This window comes from Dermacentor andersoni, chromosome 7, assembly GCF_023375885.2.
Source record: "Dermacentor andersoni chromosome 7, qqDerAnde1_hic_scaffold, whole genome shotgun sequence".
In the NCBI taxonomy this organism is placed as follows: Eukaryota; Metazoa; Arthropoda; class Arachnida; order Ixodida; family Ixodidae; genus Dermacentor; species Dermacentor andersoni.
Genome location: NC_092820.1, coordinates 92,825,923 through 92,847,854, shown reverse-complemented (window position 1 = coordinate 92,847,854; position 21,932 = coordinate 92,825,923). Strand labels below are relative to the sequence as shown.

Sequence of the window (21,932 nt, the reverse complement as noted above, 5' to 3'; positions counted from 1 at the left end):
ATAGAACCACCTATTGCAAAGCTGGTTGATTTCGAGGGGGCGAACCGCAATGATTACTCCGTGGCATTGCCGTTGCGCTGCTAAGCACGAGGTCGTGGGATCAAATACCGGCCGCGGCGGCCGCATTTCAATGGGGGGCGAAATAAACACGCCCGAGCAGCATGCATTGGCTGCACGTTAAAGAACGCCAGTGGTCAAAATTTATCTACAGTCCTCACTAAGGCGTGCCTTATAATCAGATGGAGGCTTGGCACGTAAGATGGTGGTATTTAATGTCTTTAGTTTAGAGGTTGAAGTGAACGCGTCATTGGCAGTGCGAAATTCAAGTTTATTTACATGGCGAGAGGATGAAATGGTTTGTTCTGGCAGGGTGTTCTACCACATATAGATGGAAAATAAGAAAACAAAGTATGATTTGAGGATGTTGCGCTATCTGTTGAAATTAAAGGGTCGTAAGACGACATACACCAGTGTTGGACGTTTTCAATGTAATCGTGAAGACGCCAGAGCCAGTTTTCCGTGACCACACCTGCAAGACAAATTAAATAGCTTTGACGACATGAAAAGAACGATGATTTTGACATCTCACGAAGGTGGCAGTGTCAAGCTATTCTAAAGTCTAATATTAAACTACATCTTTGATGAGTAGCATAGATTGTTAAAGCTATACGATCTGTGGTCAATTCAATGAGACTGGGCTCATTTAGTAGAAACTACCGTAGCCAGGACAGTCTAATTGTATTTTCAATAAATGTACGTGTAGTATACTTCTGCAACATCGTGAGGCCTTCATTGAGGACACTGCTGCAGAATCGCCGTAAATGTTGTCCAATAAGAACTTCAGGTTTGTTTCAACCTTTTCAAATGTAACAACCGCTTAATATAATTGTTGCCACAGAGAACGTAAACAGTTTAGAAAGAGAAACGAAATTGTTTGCAAAACTGTTGCAATCTCATTTTGACAAGAGACCCGCCTTTTTGATTTCAGCCAGTTCCTCCAATGCCAACTGAAAAGATCGGTAGAACACATGCAAAGATGCCTGTCGATAGCAATGGACTTAACATTGAATTATTATAGCGAGGCAAGGTAATGTATGAGGCATGTCCTACAGCGGGATTTCCCTTTCGCGCTTCCCTAAGAAGGCGCGGTGCCATCTAGTGCCATTACGATTAAGCCTGCGCGTGGCGTCCGAAATGCATGGCGCGACGGTGCCTTCGAACGCGGAGAAATGCGTCATGCTGGAACCGGCCTCCTTTTCTTGCCCTTCTTTCTGGACACACATCTAGCGGCACTTTCGGGAAGTCCACGGGTGGCCTCCGAGACGAGAGGCGTGGCGCTCCGGTGACTGCGAAAGCTGAGAATCGTTAGCCCGCTTGCCGCGCACTCAGTGGCACATACGCACTGACCAAATTTGGTGGGCGGTCCAATGAATACTGACACGTACCCAGCTCTTTCATGGTGCAGCTAACTAAGGAGTTGGCGCGAAAGGCGTTCACCTGAAAGGGGCACAAACCAGGCACATTTGTGGCGCACCTTGCTAATGCGTCGGGTTGCTGTCAATGAGGAACCCTTGTGGCCTCCATTGGTTAGATTTCGCTCAGCATCAGATAAATTGAAGTGATTATTTTTCGTTGTTGTAGAGCGACACATTCCCAGTGGCGCATACTTATTTACCAAAGTTGGCGTCTAAGACATTCATTCATGAGTGGCGCACACCAACTAGCACGCAAACTGAGCCATGCTGGCATCAAATACGTTCACTGAAGACCAGGACAGACGGAGTGGTACATACTCAGTGCTCTAAGACGGCGTCAAAGAGTTTTTTCAAACAGTGGTTCCTATCTCAGACCCGCATCTACAGTGACCCATGTAGGCTTGAAGGATGCTCGTTCAAGAGCGGCACGTATGTACAATTGAGCATACACAAGTGACCAAAGTTGGTCCGATGGATGGTTTGAAACGTCTTCCTTCAGCATAGAACCCTGATGCGCCACTCTTTCGACAACGCACTACCCAGTGACCCAGACCTGTGGGAAAACGGTTAGATACAAACATACATTGAAACATTCACAGCCCCCGGAAAGTGCATGAACCCCTAAAATAATGCTAACGCATTAATTACCTTCACAGATAGCTGAAAAGCTAGGAGCCATATACCAGGGGAAACTGTGCAGCTGCACGTGCAAGTAGGCTAAACTCGTACGTAACAGCTTACGTGTAATCAGTAATATTTTAAGAGGAAGCTTTCTGTGCCTACGGTCCTATGGTTTCATTTGGGTCCATCCGTCGGTCAGCTTCTCGCCGTGTAGCTTCCCTATCACACTTAAACATGAAGCGAGTCCAGCAGCAGAATTCGAACTTTGACCGGCAGCGCAGGTGCTCGATGCCCTAAACATTGGTGACATTCGCCCGCATATTTCTCTAGTGCCAACAACAATTCTTTCAGATTGTCCCCATGAGTCGATTTCTTTATTTATATGCCACCGAGGAGATGTTGCCGCCTTTGTTTGGCGCCTGCTACTCTTTTTCGCATAAAGATGCGCAAAATTATGAAGCCCCTACGTGACATACATTGTAAACAAATCTAATATGAATATTATTCTCATAATATGCACATACAAAGGGGATTGACCAAGAAGCGGGGGGTACATATTGAGAAAATGCTAACCAGCTCTTTGAAATAGAGAGCTGGGGCGCTATAGCGTAAAACTATTCCAATATGTTTTTATTCCAAACTACTGACGTCAAATTTGCGTAACCGCCGACGCAAGCATCGGGCGGTCATCCGCAGGGTTGTCTGAGCAGACCAATCATACGCTTTCCTCGTTCATAGGAGGTGACTTTTGTTTGCTTGAAAAAACGAATAACATTGCCTACATTGGGAAGCAAGGGGGTTAACCGAGGGGCCCGCGAAATGCGAAGGGTGTGGGTTCGGCTCCCACCTGCGGCAAGTTGTTTTTTCATCCACTTTAATTTCCATTAAGTTATCGTTCCTTAATTTTCATTCATTAAGCACAAGTAATTTCCCCTATGTTGTCCTTGGTGTCAGTGTTTGTTGGCTTCTTATGATATGACTAATAAAATCGGGCCCCTCGGTTAACCCCCTTTCTTCTCGTTTATTACATAACGAGGGTCTCGAAACCGGCAACATTGATGCCTTCAGGTAGCATATGTGGGTTTATTGACCAGTTGCCTTCACCCGAAAAGATCCCGTTCTCGTGACGCCGGCGGCAAGAAGGATCTTCCACGTCCGCCGCCATGGTCTGTGAGTGGTGGCGCTGGCTAACATTCCCAGGGTTCTACTAGGACACATAAATACCCAAGAAAGTGGATGGGGAAACCGCGCCGCGGTAGCTCAATTGGTAGACCATCGCACGCGAAATGCGAAGGTTGTGGGTTCGGTTCCCACCTGCGGCAAGTTGTTTTTTCATCCACTTTGATTTCCATTAAGTTATCGTTCCTTAATTTTCATTCATTAAGCACAAGTAATTTCCCCTATGTTGTCCTTGGTGTCAGTGTTTGTTGGCTTCTTATGTTATTGCCTACATTGAGTGGCTTCTCAAGTGGAGAGGTATTTGATGGGGCCAAGCCACTGTACTAAAAATTGATAACCGGATAAAGAGGGTGGTGCCGGCGTCTGCGATTGGTCCGCTTTCCCTTATGCCCCAACCACTGGCACGCGCCGGAAAGCTTCGGCGCGCGCCGAAGGGTCAAATGCGTCAAAGCGTCGGTCGGGAACTCGGTGAAGCGGAACGTCGCGCAGCGATTATGTATACTGCCGATGCTAGAAGTTTGCCGACGCGCGGCGAAGCTGCGCCGGCGTGCACCAATGAGAGGCTGCGACGCCTCGCAGGCGTCAACCAATCGGAGGCTGCGGAGCCTTCGGCTGCTAGGCCTGTAATGGCCGACCGTGCGGAGACGCCGGCACCAACGATCGTCCGAGTTTTTTGGACGCACGACGCGCGCGACAGTGTGTGTTTTAATAGTAGGCCGACAACGACACGATCAACCGACCGACGACCCTGGGTTGTGGCAGTGCGACGTGGATCCGAAGCGACTTCGAACGACGCCGACTAATCCAACCTGCCCACTGGGTTCCGCCGGGCTCGGTACGATCGTCTGCTAAAACAGCCAACCGAATCACGATTGCCGCAACGTCTGTGCTTGTTGTATGTGCATATTGTTGTGCTCAAAACGAATGGAAACACGTTTACGAGCTCCGAAGTCTGGATAATCAACACTCGCCTATCGCCAATGTTGTTTACGTTACGCGTAGGCCTAGCGCGTCCATCGAGTTCGTAACTGGCGAGTGAACGAACTCACGTGAGAAACTCTGTCGAAGGAAATGAATTTTCAGGTCCGTTTGGTGCTGCAGTGATTTAAAATATGGCACTCTTGACTTCGTGTGACCTGTGATGTGGTGAATGAACCGTGTGGAAGTTGGGTTGGTCAACCGCGGCGTGTTTCGTGTGGTGTCGGTTGACTCAAGTTTAACGGGCAAGCTCTGCGCTGTTTCCAGTGGTAAAGATAACTTCCGAAAGCGAAATACACTAGTAGCCGAACTATTGGAAGTACTTACATAATCAGCCATGCCGCCTGTTTCAGCTGACACTGCGCTCTTCTATTCGGCATGTGAATCCAGTTCAGTAGAAGTTCACTGTACTCATTCACTCACTTCTTTCTAGTGCGTCCGTCTTTTGGGCTAGTTGGGCATAAATCGCTCGTGAAGCAATCAAGAACACTGACGCACTGAAGCATACGTGACAACGCAGTCATGTTTGAGTCAGTGTGTCGTTATAGTTGAGCACTGCAAAAAGAAATCTGTTTGCAACGTGTGCCCTGTGTGCAGTGCATAGAAGCACCTGCATCATGCAAGACCTATGCATGTAGCAGCGTATACCACGATTGCTTCGATGCCCGCTTCAGAAGCAGCAAGTACTGAGTCAATAATTGATTTTTTATCTCACTTTTTGCTTATGGAAAGTGTAGATGGTGTGAGTGCATTGTGGGAAAGGTGAAAAGGTGTCATCAGTGTTTTGTGCAGTCAGTATGCTTAAACTGCTGGAATGCCTTCAGCCTCTACTAAAATGTTTCTTGCTGCGATACTATAAATTGTAGTCAGGACAAAGAACTACTCAAAACTAAGTTACTAATGCATCTGCGCAGAATGTGTTTGATTAACAAGTTAACGCTTCCACAACAACAATATGCCGATGCACTGCATATGTGCTTACAATAAATACATTCCGTAAAGGTGAACGACTGGGCCTACAATATCAAACTTTGTAGTAGCACCGTAAAAAGTGCTGCCATGCGTATCAGCTACAACGAAACTGCTGCACGTCCAACCTTCTTCCTTGGAGGCACTTCTATAAAGACTGTTCGGGCCCTTCCCATTCTGGGTGTAGCATTTAGCTGTTCTCTCAACTTTTCCGCATATGTCACCAGCACTGTATGTAAGCATCGGCCCTTTCTTGGGTTTGTGTCCCGTGTCTTCCTTCCCTGATGACCTAAGGTTTTCCGAGCACTCTACACTTCTATCATTCTGTCACGACTTGAGTACTGCTCATCAGTATAGTTCCCGTACCAAACTCGCGACGCTAACAAGCTTAAGCTTGTTCAGCGCCGGGCAATACGCACCCTTAACTCCCGTCTTTTCGGTTGTCACAAGCTCATGCCAGCCTTCGAGGATTGCCTCAAACCCCTCAAGTAGCACACCCTGCAATACCAATGCAACATTGCACTAGTCTATACTGCAGGGTGTTTGACGTCTCTCTGGACAGCACTAATCTTTCTTCAGTTCATCTGAACAAGTGGTCAGCACAGCCTGAGCCCTCATCACGCCTCTATGGCCCGACACCACAACTCCATGATTATATCTGGCATGCAGAGCTTTCTCTCCACCCCAGTGGCGATTTGGATTCTCCTTCCTTGGAACCAGACTTCATTGGCACTCTTGTGTGTTGTGCACCTGTCGAATGTGTGCGTGTGTGCCGTGCTGTGTTATTGAGCAAGTGTGTGTGCACGTGGAGGGGAAGGAAGTGTCTTCTGCATCCTGCAAATTCCTGCTTTAGATGGCTGGTTATCAGATGCTCTAACATACAGGCATCAGCCTTCTTTTTAGTCTAGCGTGCCAAGTTACCACTAAGATTATTATTATTATTATTATTATTATTATTAGAATCATCACTTTGACCACATTGTGTTGAAGCCAGCGTGACACATAATTCAAAATATTTCTGGAGCTTTGTGGGCTCTCTCTTCTAAAAGGAGTGCCAAAGATGTACGTCTTCTTCATGAACATAGTGGTGTTGTCTCGAACACTGCTCATGCCTTTGCAGAACATTTCTGTTTGCTATATGGTGTGAAATATGCTTCAAGTAACCTTCCTTCTCACTCTGGCGCAGTGTATGCTAACAGTCAATGAAAACCTCGTTTCCAAGTATATGAAGTGCCTTAAACTTTCCCTTTCTTGTGGTGTTGATGGTATTTCCTCCACAGAGCTTAACCCTTTGAGACGCTGTCTACACAATTGGGCGCAGCAGGAGCGTGCATCAATAGCAAAAGCACTGATGAAAGTAATGGTATTTAAAATGTGTTTCATACATCTTGAAACACTTATTATTGGAACTGTGCTGTAATTTTGAATAATGTGCAGAAGGTTTTAACAAAATGAGTGGGAAGGTAGACGGCTGGGTGTTGTTACTCTGTGTCAGTATGTTGTATGTAGCGGGTTCACTTCTTTCATTGTTTTTTACAATGTCGTGCACCAGGCATAATTGTCAAGTGGCTGGATAAGTGCTTTTCAAGCTTTTCAAAACACGAAATAGTACATGTTTTCATATTTTGTGTTCCTGTAGTGAGTTTTCGCATGGAGTCGAAATTTTGTAAACTTGACAAAACTCGCTAAACAATTGAAAATTCCTAATATTTGCTGCAGCTGTACACTTTCTACGATTCTGAGGATGCAAGAGATGTGGTGAAAGCAACTTTTCAATCAACGGGATAAAGTGGTGTCTGAAAGGGTTAAGACGTATGGAAGCATACTTGTTCCTCGTTCTCACAAGCATCTTCAATAGTTCCCTAAAGTCTAGTACCTTTTGTAGCACTCGGAAGGTAGCATGAACATTGCCCATGCACAAATCAGGTGCTAGATGTGCAGTTACTAACTGCCGACCTATATCTATCCTCTTCAGTGCGTCAGGTGTTCGAATCGATATGGGATTCCTCGCTTTCTGTTAGTGCTAAGAGCATTTTAATAAATGAACAGCATGACTTTGTGTGCCGACATTTCAGACTTTTTCAGACTGTTAACAGTGTTCACCACTGCATCGACTTCCAAAAAGACATTTTTTCACTCTCAAACTGGTGCAGAAGCAATAAGTACTCTTAAATGCTTCCAACGCTATGGCATTAAGTTATATGCACAAAACGCACCATGTGAAATGTTGATACACCCTACATGATGCTCCACTCCTTACGGTCGATGAAATGAAAGATCTTGGTGTGTACTTCGACAAAATGCTAAGCTTCTCTTTACATAGATAATTACACAAGATGCCCTTCACGCTCTTGGAATTGCATGCCGTATATTGCATGATTTCCACTCACCTGTTGTGTTTCTGAAATTCTGCTGTGTGCCTCCAACTACTAGAGTATGCCTCTGTAGGAGGGGGGTGCAATGAGCAAATCTAATTCTGACCTCATTGAACGCATCCAGAATAAATTGATGTCTATCTTCAAGCACCACTTTTGCCATTCTGGCGACCACAGTTGAGCCTTCTCAAATATACTTCAACTCGCACCTCTAGATTCAAGTCTTAATTAATCGCACCTTTTGTTCCTGTATAAGGTGGTCCATGACATTATACATTCCTTAAAGCTTCTTGATCATATGCATTTGTTTGTGCCGCAACAGTATACCAGGTAGCATTCCACATTCGTTGCCTGGGCTTGTTACAAGATTGTGCTAATAAGACTCGACTCCAAAACATACTTCATAGTTCACTTCCTGTGTATTGTGTATCTGTAGATAATCACGTAGGATTAACTCCCTTTTACTTTTCCGCATTTCCGTTTTTCCCTATTTGTTTCTCTATCTTCCATTTTTTTGTCTACTACATTCATGTTTTCTCTACATTTTGTCTCACATAGTGCTCGTTAAGTGCACCAGTACAAAGGCTCTCTAGCTGTTCCTGGGCACCACAATAAAAATTTGAATGATTGATTATTATCGTAGTATAAAATTGTGCTTTTTAAGTATGTACTAGTATACTATTTTAGTGCAGTAGCTTTCGTGCAATTAAAAAAAGGGCATGAATTAAGAAGAGAGTGAGAAAATGATAGATGAAAGGTAGGGAGGTTAACCAGGACTGAGCCTGGTTGGCTGCCCTACACTGGAAAAAGGGAAAGGGGGACGAAGAGATGACAGAAGACATTGTAAGGCCGCCTTTGAATCGCAGAATATTGCCCACCGATTAGCCGGTTGGTTATTAATATAATCAACGGCACCTCGGAGGGCAACAAGCTCCGAACCGGTCGATGTTGTCAAGTGAGAAATCTTGTATTGGATGCTTAGTGATCATGATGGTATAACCACTGCGCTGGTGGAGCTGGTCTGAGTGGAAGAACCATCCGTATATATGTGAACTCGATCAAAGTAGAACGTGTGCAAATAATCCAGAGCTGCTTGCTTCAAGGCCAAGGTAGGCAGGACGGTCTTCTTTCTTATCCCTGGAACCGTAAGACGCACTTGAGGTTGCTTTAAACACCACAAAGCTGAGGTTGAACGTGCTGAGGGTGTGAAGCCCGATGGTAAGGAGGCACGATGGATGCTGACCTTGTTGGAGAAGGACGCCTGTGGTCGTCGTTCTGGCATGAATTAAGAAAGTGCAATAATATGCTATGTGCCTGATCATATGCATTGTGCTATTAATTTCTTCTGAGTTTTAATAATGGCTGGCTACTGTATGCAGTGTTGTGCAATAAAATAATATGCCACAGCAATTATTCCGTGCCTCGCAGAAAAAATTGAATATATCTTTCTCAGTCAAAATATCATAGCAGGCTGAAAACAATAAACTGCAATTTTTCTTTTTGTGGTGACGAAGTGTATAAATTGTGAAAATAACCTATTTATATATTTCTTATACTATTCAAATGAGCTGCTCCCATACATTCGAATAAGTGCTTCAATAGTACGACTTGGCAAAGGGCAACGAAAGACTCCTATTAAAACCCTCTAATTCTCAAGCTTTTATTATCTGACGGTATGTCATTTCATTAATGTAAAGAAAGGCAAACTTGATATGTGGAAACCAGTTACAATAGAACATGGCCCTTACACTGTGAAAATGTTTTGTAGCAATACACTCAATGTGAAGGCCTCCGGATGCGGTGTTGATGCATCAAAACAACCTAGAATAATAGAGGTGCTCCATGGGCTAGATTTGACAGAATCAAGAATTGGGGGGAGACAAGATACGAATTACATACATTTTAGCTATTCTAGTTTTTTTCCCTGTGAGTGCTACAGGTGTTTCAATTCGTTTGTGCTGATTTTCTCAGAACCCACTTTTTCACGTTTCTTTCATGTACCAACAAGCATAATTATATTGACCCGGATGCTTTATCTGTGTCCGGTTACCGTATTTCACCGGCTAAAAAATGTTAAACGTTATCGCTCGCTGCACAATGCGCCTGAACGTATCGGAAGTTTCGCGAATGTTATCGATGGTTCTGTCTGTTGTCGACGAACCTTGCTAATCTGATTGCATACGCGACACGAATTGTGTTGTAGTTTCTGGAAGGCGCGCGGGCACCAGCGAATAGGCTGTAAATTTCGACGACTGCCGTATGCAAACTGACGCGCTTGACCCGCAGATGAGATTTTCTACGATTGCCGACATTGCTCGCCGCTATCGTTGCGATTGAGCCGGCACTATTTATTTACCGTCACTACTACGTGGCAATATTTCCAACACAGATTTTTTTCAGTTATACATTGCACGCCTAATTCTTACATAGTTGGCTGTGCAATAAGCTACCAAAAAAATGAAATGGTGCAACAGTTTTTGATATATGGCATCGTCGTGCAGGTGTTTGCAAAGCGATCTTGCAGACAGACGACGCGCGAGCGCTGATGTCGATATTTTGTACACTATTGTTACTTCAAACATAAAAAACTGTTGCGGCAGGTGTATATTCATTATTCAAACGTGTTTTTTATATCTAAAAGCGCATACAGATCACTAACTTATTCTTTCAAGCTTAGTTTACAGCAGGCTGTTTTAGGCCGGACTTTGACGGATGAAGACGGAATAGTCCAGCAACAGTGCGCCGCAGCCGAGGAGCGAGCTTCGGCGTGCGTCGGAGCTTGTCTCCAGTGGTTGCGCGCCCTTTTCCTCCAGCCGAAGCGAAGCGACGCGTTCGCTTGCCAGCGCGCGCCGAAGCTTTCGGCGCGTGCCAGTGGTTGGGGCATTACTTATCTTGCGACGTGTGGTGGAAAATTGCGGCGGCATGCAACAGTAGGTTAAGAATGCCGCTAAAAAGGATCCTCAACAAGGAAAAGCTTGCTGAGCGAGGTCGTAAACGTGCTGAAAGCGCTTGAAAACGTTACATGGCCACGCAAAAAGTTTAATGCTCAAAGAAACCCATTCTCTCCGGCAGGTGCGAGTAGCCAGTGCCTGAGCGATCGGCTGCAGCCATCTTTTATTCCTTTCGGAACGGGGCAGCCTGCGGCTATTCAGAAGAAAATTCAGTTTTTTTCGGCATATTAATGCATCTTTAACGCGCACATGTCACTTTGACGAAGTGAGGTTTTGCGGTTTTGTGACGTCGTGTGACAGGCAGGTGAAGTGGGTGCAGCCCGAAAACTTTTTACCAATAGCCGAGGGCAAATGGCGAAAAGGCGTCGAATCAGAAATAACTATATTTCTTTTATTCGGTCAAATCATGCATAATCAGCGTGTACACGTCATATCAGATGGGGAGCTATCGCGGTTTTCGTGACGTCGTGTGACAGACAGGTCAAGTAGGGGTGGTCCAAAAAGTTTTTGACCAATTGTGGAGGGCTGATAGCAGAAATAAGATAGAAAAGTTTGGAATAGTTTTACGTTATAGCGCCCCTGTAGCGTTTACCTCATCCATGCTGGGAAGGATGTTGAAGAGAGAGCAGGTTGTCTCGAGAGCGAATAATACTGGTAAGAGTACATTATTAGTGTGAAAGCATCTATTGGCCCATGAGGCGGAAGATCTGGCTTTGGCATGACCACAGGATGGTCCAAAAAGTTCACGAACCCTCAACCTCTGGTGGGATTTGAACCCACGACCTCCAGTAATAATTAAGGCCAATTAAGGCACAGTTCGGATATAGTCAGTTAAGGCACTCGAACCAACGACCTTTGGTGGGGGTCGAACCAAGAACTAGGTTTCCCAAGAAGTAATTATTCAACGACTGATAGAACACAGACATCACTCGGTGGTCGCAATGCTTTCGCATTCATCCACGTAGGGGCAACTGTGTGCCTCTTGAATTTTCTTGCTTTTATTTTCAAGACTTTATTTTGTGGTTGTTCGGTATAGAGCAGTAGGAAAGCTGGATTGTTGATTGTGAGCTAAGGTTACCTAGCGGGGTTTCACGAAGACGAAGGCAGTAAAGCAGCAAACATGGATTTGAGGACAACGCTGAGAGACTTATTGTTGGTTCACGGTTAGGAATTAGGGCCAGAGGTACGCAAGTAAGTGACTAAAGCGAAAATGTGGATGCTGATTTCTGAATAGGCCAATGAGGAGGTCATTGAAATAGGGTTGTAACTGTACATGAAAATAGAGGAAAGAGAGAGAGAAACGAGATAGTGAAAACGAAGGACACAAAGAAATGGAAGGAAAATCGGCGGTTAAGGAAAACGTAATTTGACCTTGAAAGCAAACTTGTGGAGTAGTCTCGAACTAGTCAAGGGGCTCTGAAACGATCAGGCGATGCAGGTTCAAAGCGCATTGACAGGCTATTAAAGCCCTTTGGGTCGGAAATGGCATAAAGTTGTTCCTAGCAAACTTCCAAAAGAACCTGCCCAACGATAATGTTCCCTCCAAGTACGTGACGATAGGGGTTGCTATGTTGCTGTGGGAAACGACTGAAGTAATCGCAAGACTCAGTGCAGAAGATGCACATGAATATACGAATAATAAGGGTGGCCGTTTGAAGATTTGCTGAGGCCTTTCGGCAAAGATTTAGAATCATGAGCAAGAAGGATAGGGAGGGATACCCGGAGTTTGCCTACTGCCTAAACAGACAGACAGACAATGAACTTTTATTGAGGTCCTGAGGAACTAGCCGGTGGAGACCCGTTGGGGCCCCCGGCTCGCCGCTGGCTGTTCCCATGTCGGAATCGGGAGGCCAAGCCTCTCCGCTTTTTCACGGGCCCTCTGGACGGCCATGGACTGGAGCTTGAGTTGCGTACTAGATATGGCCTCGTCCCAGTCTCGTTCGCTGGTGAGGGACGTATCCCGTAACGCAGGACACTGCCAGAGCATATGAGGTAGAGTGCTAACCTCCCCGCAATTTTTAACAGGGATAGGCGGGCTAGTTGGTGGTCGATATTGGAATTCATTTCATTTTTTCATTTCATTTTATTATACTGCCAGCCTCATCTGGGCTATAACAGGGGTCATGACAATGCATCATGTAACCGCGCAAACAACAAAGGACAAAGAAGGAAACACATGCCAGTGCGCGTTTCCTTCTTTGTCCTTTGTTGTTTGCACGGTTACATGATGCATTCCCATAAAGGTAAACCTAGTCGAGTCGTTCAAAAGTGAGGAAGCATATGGAAACACAGGCATGATCATTGAATGCAGGTGTCTAGAACACTTTTACAAAAGCATTAAGCAATTCATAAGCTGTGGGTGCAAGACAGAGGCTATGTAAACACATCGAAAAGGACGGCTGAGTTAGCCGGAAAGAACGCGACATGTAGAAAGCTTGGCCGTGAGGACGGAGGTTCGGAAGGACAAAATGGATGGCGGAAGCATTTGTCGTTCAAAAATGGATCACACCCGGACGGACAAGAGCATGTAGACGCGAAGACTACGCTAGAAAAGAGAAAGGATAATTGAAGTGTTGAAACCGTACAAAAAGAGCTCAAACAAGAAACCGAATTTATTAAACCGATCCACTGATCGCAAGTGCCAGAAGCTTGGATATGTCCCTGCGAAATGAGGAGGTCTATAGTAGTTCGTTCCTACGTGGAGGGAAGAGACGAGTACATAGATATTTGGAGAACGAAATGCTATATATATATATATATATATATATATATATATATATATATATATATATATATATATATATATATATATATATATGGAAAACCATGCGCGGTACTACGAGACAGTGCCGTCACCATGAACCTTGTCCATCCGTTTCACGTGATGGTAGACGTTTTCCCATGACAAGTAGCATAGATTAAACATATTGTGGAAAAATACAACGTGTGCCTCCTGATGGCGACGGTAAAGATCAGTGGACCGTTGAGAGACATCCTTAGCGATGCTGCAGTGCGCAGGTCCTTGTCGCTGCAGTGCCCTTACAAAATGCGTTCGCATTCTTACAGCGTTTCACGCACTTTTCTGCGGCCAGCTATCTATCAACATTTGTTTAAATCTATTTTCCCGCTGACCTGGGTCTCTTGGTTGTCTGTGGTCTAACGAGAACCGCATCGGGCTGTACTACTGAGGAAATGGTTACATACTAACCATCGGGCAAACTCGGGTCACTTATTTATTATGCGGCGATGCGCACACATGTGCCGGTCTTACCCTTCCTATGTGTTACTCTTTTTAATGAACATAAGGATGGGTTGATATGCAGAAGTCGTTCCCTCTTTACGGCAACTATCCGCCATCATAGCTGCGACCATCCTCTCTACCAACATAATCGGGTCCGAGAGGCATGAACTGGTCAGCAGCGTCTCCCATGCAATTTGGGGTTGGGACATATTTCTCAAACATCTCACAATGACAGAGAGAAGCAAAGTGAACCCCACAACATGGCTCCGCATTGCGTTGAAGTATCTTGGATCCCGCTTTACATACAGAAGTCCGCAAAGAAGTCCGCAAAGCACGTGCACGCATACAAAAATCAGGAGAACGCATGGCAGAATACATGTTTTTCTTTTGCGCCAACAAGGGTCATTGTGGATGCAAGACTGCGTAGGTGCCGCTGTTCGAAGAAACTATTTCACGCCCACGTGGATCATGAGTGAGTGAGTGAATAAACTTTATTGTAGGTCCGACGAGGACGCGAACTCGTCGCGCACCCGGCTAGTCCCACGTCGGGACCGGCAGGTCTAGCCCACCGGCCCGGTCGCGGGCACGCTGGACGGCCAGGATTTGCTTTTCTAGAGCGGGGCTACGCAAAAGCGAGTCCCACTCCTCCTTGATGAACTTGGGGTATGTCGACCCACACTCCCACAGCATGTGCGCTAGAGTGGAGGTCTGCCCGCAGGAGGGGCAGGCGTCGTCGCGATACACGTCCGGGTAAGCCTCGTGGAGAACGGACAGACACGGATACGTACTGGTCTGCAGAAGCCTAAGCGAAACGGCTTGCGCCCTATTCAACTTGGGGTGAGGGGGTGGAAAGACCCTTCTAGACATGTAGAAGAATTTAATAAGCTCGTTGTGAGTAGCGGGAGCGTCCCTGTGGCCGTAGGGAGGAGGGGAGTCAGTGCTTCTTGTAGAGGAAGCGCGGTCGGTGAGGTCACGCGCAGCCTCGTGAGCAGACTCATTGAGGTTCGGGGGAGCACCCTCGACCGACCCTACGTGAGCTGGAAACCAGTGGATTGTATGATGCGTGAGAGCATCTCGACTCGAGCTGCTAAGAAGACGAGCAGCTTGCTTGGCGATGCAACCCTTCTGAAAAGCCCTAACTGCTGTTTTGGAATCGCTATATATCTCGGATCCACGACCGTCTAGCAGGGCGAGGGCGATGGCGGCTTGCTCGGCGACACCGGGGTCTGAAGTGCGAATGGAGGCGCAGTTGGAAATCTTGCCGCTGGAGTCGACCACAACGATGGCAAAGGTCTTCCCATCGCTGTACTCCGCGGCGTCGACGAAGCCTGCTCTAATGTCTCGTTGCTTGATCTGTTTGAGGATGGCTGCTGCCACGTGGATCATTGGCTATTTGCCACTCGGTCTGTCCTGGTCTTTAATGAACCTCTTTGATGCCAACTTGGATGTCTGGGTATGTGCCAGCAGGTGTGTGCCCCTCTTCAATCAACGCCGGGGACGCCAACTTGAGTAGCTAGTTATGTGCCACTGCGAGTGTACCACTCTGCAATGGCGAAAAAGATCCCTTACCATTTATTCATATGCTGAGCGTAATGGAACCCACATCACGAAGGTTGCTCAAGGACAGGAATCCTCCGATGCTTTAGCAGACTGCATCACAAATACATTGGGAATCTGCCTCGTTTCACTGAACGTCTTTCACGCAGACGCCTTATGGAGCTGCGCCATGAATGCGCTGAAGATGTACCGCTCTACAATGTACCTCTGGCCAACATGGCCCGCTGAGCATGTGCCATTAAAAATGCAGTAAACAAGGTAAGAATCTTGAGCGTTCGCCGGCACCGGCTGCCACGCTTGTCGTTTCGTACTGAACGCGCGGACTTCTAAGGCAGCACCACTAGATGGCGCAGCGTGTCAAGAAGGAAGTGTGAGGGAGGAGCCTGGTTGCCGCACGACGCGTTTCTCAGCTTTCGCAAGCACTGGCGAGCCATGCATTTCGGGGGCCACGCGCAGACTTTGTGGTGTCGGCGCTAGATGGCACCGAAAGTTCATGGGAAGCGTCAAAGAGGACTCCCACTGCTTTATAAACCTCGTGCATAACTCGTTTCGACTGTGGCAAAGTGCTGTGTCGCTCTATTGATTGAATGCTAAACGCAAAGCCGTATTCAGTCATGCGTTCTGCTGATTTTTGTTTGCGTGCACGTGTTTTGTTTGCAGACTTGTGGATATAAAGCGGGATCAAAGATACTTCAACGCGGTGCGGAGCCATGTTGTGGGGTTCACTTTGCTGCTCTCTGTCATTGTCAAATGTTTGAGAAGTATGCCCCAACTCTAAAGAGCAGTGGGAAACGCTGTTGACCAGCTCCTGCCTCTTGGACCCGATTATGTTGGTTGAGAGGACGATCGCAGCTATGACGGCGCGTGGTTCCCGTGAAGAGGGAACCACTTCTGCATATAAAGCCATCCTTGTGCACATTAAAGATGATTTTTTTCTCTCTCTCAGCATTTCGCAGGTGATTGCTGCAAGTCAAGACGTCACATCCTCCTATCTCTGGGGCAGTAAAATGTGCGCACCTGTAGTACTTCCCCAATAGCGGTCAGTGAACGAGGGTACCTGTGTTAAGGCACGAGCCCTCGCCCTCATGGCGAAGTTTTGGGTCACGTGACAAGCTGCGATTGGAAGAAAGTATCCCCGTCAATTTCCTTGGCTTAGGGATTTAGGGAAGGCAGAAGAAATTTAAGCGGACCTTTTTCGGCTCCTCTGTTGTGCTGCGATTCATCCATGCTCCACTGTTGAGATGTAACTTTCTCTATTCCTGAGGTCAATAATGCAAATGAACCCAGTACTTTTCGTTCTCGATGAGAACCTGCTCCTTTATTCGACACTGTCCTTGGCATGGATTAGGTGAACAACGGCGTGAGCCAGCTACCCCCTTTTGGTATCCTCGGATCCAGCTCTTGCAACATATAGAACTTGAAGCCATGAAGCCTGCATGAGTAAAACCTAATAACGGCTCATTGCATCCAAGCCATGGCCCGGCAGGAACTCGCGAGCAGCAAAATGCCTGCAGTCTCAATGTAACACCATCCAAATTGACCAAATTACGCACCCGATTGACCTGTTTCCTGCAATAAACGTCCTGCAACTACGCCTTGATTACCTGACAGCCGGCCTACAGATTTAAACACCGTTCTTGTAGGCGCTTTTAAGCGGCCTTTATAGGCCTTAACAGTTGCTGCGAAATTCTTTGTACAGTGCAGTCTTAGAGAACTCCGATATAGAGGCAGAAATTTATGGTTGTTAGAAGTACATGTTTCTTCCTGTCGCGTACATAACGGGAGCGCTATAAAGTAAAGCTATTCCAAACTTTTCTATTCCAATTCTGCAATCAGCCCTCCGCGATTGGTCACAAACTTTTTGGACCACCCTCACTTCGCCTGTCTGTTACACGACGTCACGAAAACCGCGATAGCTATCCATCTGATATGATGTGTACGCACTGATTATGCATGATTGGACCAAAAAAAAAGAAAGAAAACAGAATAGTCATTTCGGATTCGACGCCTTTTCGCCGTTAGACCTCGGCTATTGGTCAAAACTTTTAGTACTGCACCCACTGCACCTGTATGACGCGCAACGTCACAAAACTGTGAGAACTCACGGCGTCAAAATGACGTGTACGTTTCAAAGATGCATTATTATGTCAAAAAAACTGAATTTTTTCTGAATAGGCGCAGGCTGCCCCGTTCGGAAACGAATAAAAGATGGCTGCCGCCGTATGCTCAGACACTGGCTACTCGTACCTGCCAGAGAGCAATAAAACTTTGTGCATGGCTGTGCAACGTTTTCGAGCAAATTCGGCACGTTTGCAACCTCGCTCTGCAACTCTTCTTTGCCGAGGATCCCTTTTAGCAGCATTCTTAACATTCCGTTGCATGCCGCCGCGATTTTCGACCAGCCACCGCAAGCTAAGTAATGGAAAGCGGACCAATAGCATACGCCGGCACCACCCTCTTCATCTGGTTATCGATATTCAGTGCACTGGCTCGCCCCCATCGAATCACTCTCCACTTGAGCGTGCTCCTCGCCTCTTGTCAGCCAATTAGAGAAGGGAAGCCGCTCAGTGTAGGCAATGTTATTCGCTTTTAAAGCCAACAAATGTGACCTCCTATAAATGAGGAGAGCATTTGATTGGTCTGTTCAGACAACTCTGCGGGTCACTGCCCTATGCTTGCATAGGCGGTTACGCAGATTTGACGTCAGGAGATTGGAATAAAACGTATTGGAATACTTTAAGTAATAGGGCCCCTGATATGCAAATAATTTTGCAATTGTATGTATAGGGCTGAATAATATGCATTCTTATTTTAACTTAAATGTTGCATTACAGATGTGGTCAGCTATTGGGGGAACTTCAACATCTGCTGGTGTCCGTTACGATTCCTCGTTTGAGTTAAATGGCTAATGACTGGAGGGCACCGTCAGGGTAGAGCTCTACAAGATATCAGTCAACGAATTGAAAAGGCGGTTGTATGGGCCAATAGCGATCACTATTTGAGACACTGATGTCAGAAAAGCAGTTATGGGCGATTTTGCAGTTTTTCGCTCGTCCTATAGGAAGCGCTTTCCCAGCGTTGCGTTTCATAGGTGACCCAGACGCGAGCATCGCCGCGTTGAGCAACCATCATATTGTGCATAATGTTTTTGTATTTTAAAACACCACACTTGCTCCCAGTGTGCACGTCGAGCAAGTGTTCAATATGCTGCGCGTCGCCTTCAAAAGAAAACGAGGGAAGTTGATCGATGAAGCTTTTGGAAACCAATTGTTACTGAAGATAAGCAACATGTGAAGAACTGCAGAGAACGCACTGAGAGGGCGGGAACAGCTCGCTCTTTTTACTGTACTTGTGCAATTTTATGACATTTTTTTGAGTAAAATAACATAAAGGTAGCTGGTCACTTTATGGTAATTGCTGAATTACTTTCGTGGGGCCGTAATTGGTTACTGCATTCAATTAAAATTTTGAATAAAGTAGTTATTGTGAATTGTTATTTATGTTTTCTGAAACATATGAAACTGAAGCAGGCTAGTCATTGTGTTCACCCATTTGTGACTCCATTAAAATATGATCATGTTATGCGCAGATTTATGCTCATGCGTCTTGCAAATAGAATTCGAATACAACTCATATAATTGCCATGAGTTTGTTTAGGAAGAGACAAAGAGCGCATCATTTAATTTGTGCCATATTGTAGCTCCATGGTTGCGGAACCCTGTGGCGTGGTCGGGTACCCCGCACTTCCATCAATAACAGTTATAGACGATAAGCGTCTATTTACCCTGCCCTTCCACTAATAACAGTTACCTCTAGTATAATGAGAATGATCGTCACAAGGAACACAGTCATTTGGTTCTACTCAGCGTCAAAGACCCGTAGCTTTTCCTAATATTTGTCTCGTCACACATTGTAACGTCTGACCACGTTGCAATGTGGTTATAGGTGTAAATTTCAGAATTAATTATGGTGAACATGAGCGCATTGCGTCGCTGAGATTTAATGTGACAAAGCAAATTGTGGCTGCTAATTTCACCTTCAACGTCCAAGTTGTCGGAGCTGTTCACCCAGTTCCTAACAGAAACTGCAATTAACTAAATAAAGAAAGGGCACCGGGACACTGGCACGGTATATCATGGTTCGTCCGTTTCCGCGGAATGTGCACTCCGTGCACAATGTAGGGAAGCGGGTCGCGAGAGCTAGGGCTTTGTTGCGAGAGGCAAAGGATCAGGAGGAGGAGTCTGCGTTTGTTGACGCCGCATAGATTAATGGTAAAAACGCTTATTCGTTGGTGATGGTAGATTGCAAAGGGAGCGTTAGAAATGCTGCTTCCATTTATACCAAAGATCCGGGGGTTGCCGAACAGGCGGCTATTGCTCTAGCACTAATTGATTCAAGAATAGTTTTGGCATTTAGTGACTCGCGATCTGCGATTAAAGCCTTCTCGAGAGGAGTTGTTGCGGAACCGGCTAACAGACTGCTGCAGGGAAGGGATATCACTTCGCGTACAGTTACTTGGTTCCCGGCGCACATGGGGACAGTGGAGGGAGCCCCGCGTAACCTCAACGAGGTGGCGCACAGGGAGGCACGAAGATTAGTGTGCCGTGTGCTCCCTGAAGGGGTTGGATCTCCCGCTCCTGAGTACAGGGACCAACTGTTAACCTACAACGAAATCACCAAGCACTATTACTTAGGGCGCACGGCATTCCCCCTGCCACATTCTAAGTTAAATACGCCACAAGCAGTTACATTAAGGCTTCTGCAGACACGAACGTACCCTAACCTGGTCATCATGAATAAGATTAATCCGGACTGCGGGGTTTCAGTATATTGTAGTAAGTGTGGGGGTTTGCTCGATTTAGAACACATGCTTTGGTGCTGCTTGGCGTTGGCCGGTGATGGTTCTAGAGGTGAACAGTGGTGGCAGTGGATGCTGCACAGTGAAGTGCTGGCGGACCAACTCAGGGCTGTCCAGAGGGCCCGTGTGACGGCAGAGGGGCTCGGCCTCTCTGTACCGACGCGGGATCGGCCCCCATCAGTGCCAGACTGATCCCTCAGGACGTAAATAAAGTTCTTCATACTATACCATACTGCCAAGGTAGTTAGACAGAAGTCTCATTTTAGCACTGGTACGTAACTTCTTATGCGTAAATTAAGTTTTCAGTATTGTTATGGTGGTGGACGTCTAGTTGGATTAATCATCAAGAAATTCACACACTAGGTATTCAAAGAAATCAGTACCTAAGTTGGCACAACAGACTTTTTGGACATTCTCCGCACTCACTGTGGGCGATTCTTTGAACGGGCACTCAATTTCTTCTATAGCGGTTTTTAGCTCTATTGGAGCCGCCACTACTGTCCAAGAAATGCCGGCTGTCGGGAAATTGTGATAACAAAACATTCAGCGCTGCAATTTCACGAAAAAAAATGTTACGTCGCCCTTGGGACGTGGTTGACAAACAAAAAGCCCTCAAAGCAAGTAAGTTACGCTGTCGAAAGCGAGGAAGCATATATAAGCTGAACGATAAGTTGTCTTATCAGTGATGCGGGCTGAGCAAAAATACGTGCACATACAGAAAAGGTGGACTCACCTGCACCAGCAGACTCGTGCTAAATTATGATGAAATAGCACTGGTGTTAGACGCACACACCGTGTTTGCATGCCTCTAGAGTGGGACGAAAAGAAAACATGTAGTTAAGCGCTGTCTAAGAAGCGCTTGCACGCTAACATGTACGTAAAGGGTGTGACACGGACAACAAGAAGTAGTTATAATAGCTACGTATCTTTTTGAGAAGAAAAAAGCTGCTTTGCTCACGATATTGGGGGACAGCCTTTCGAGGAGTACATTTTATATTGGCGGACAAACGTTTTCTATCTTGTGAACCGAATTTCTAGACGAATCAAAATGGGTTGCACCGTATACGACACCCATGTACAAGATATGACCTGTAGCTCACTTTCATCCTTGAAAAGGAAAATAGGTAAAGATTGCGTTTTGTCAGATACGTACATTTAAATTGCAGAATGGATGCCCAGGGAAAAAAAAAAGTGCAGTAGAAGGGGTCGAACAGAGTCAAGTGGCAGGATGTGATGAGCCGATTGGCAGTCGTAGTCTGAAATCGGCTGACCAAAGACCGAGATAATTGGGAATCCTTAGCAGAGAGCATTCGGTTGGTGCACTTCATACAAAATTACTTTGTGATTCTATTAATGATGATGATTGACGAATTGGCAGAAGTGGAAGAATGCTTACACAAGAAAAAATTATAGAAACTCCTCTTTCTGTTTCGTACTGCACCATTTTAGTTCGTTAGATCGCTGCAGTTGTTCACTACGTTTAAGCTACACGTAGATCTCGGCTAAATACTGCGCCACTGACGACACATTCCTTTATTGAACCCAGTAAATAGCGGACCGACGCTATTATAGAATGAAATCACTAGGTATACTGAAGGGTAGATGACGCCTAGGTATTGTTGCCGATGAGAACGAATGGCTGCTTTCGTATAATGAGAAGCAGACGCTCCGAAGTCAACTCTCATATTACCGTTTACTTTAGTCGAAATTAGGCGGAATGCCATCAGT

At 46.0% G+C, this 21,932-nt stretch overlaps 1 long non-coding RNA gene across 1 annotated transcript; it reads right to left on the bottom strand.

The window, feature by feature from the left end:
• Window positions 1–516: 516 nt before the first annotated feature.
• LOC129385706 (uncharacterized) lies at window positions 517–21,370 on the bottom strand. The gene is made up of 3 exons (XR_008613214.1): window positions 21,358–21,370; window positions 20,938–21,012; window positions 517–529 (listed from the first exon to the last, which is right to left on the bottom strand). It is a non-coding gene; the product is annotated as an uncharacterized lncRNA (long non-coding RNA).
• Window positions 21,371–21,932: the final 562 nt, after the last annotated feature.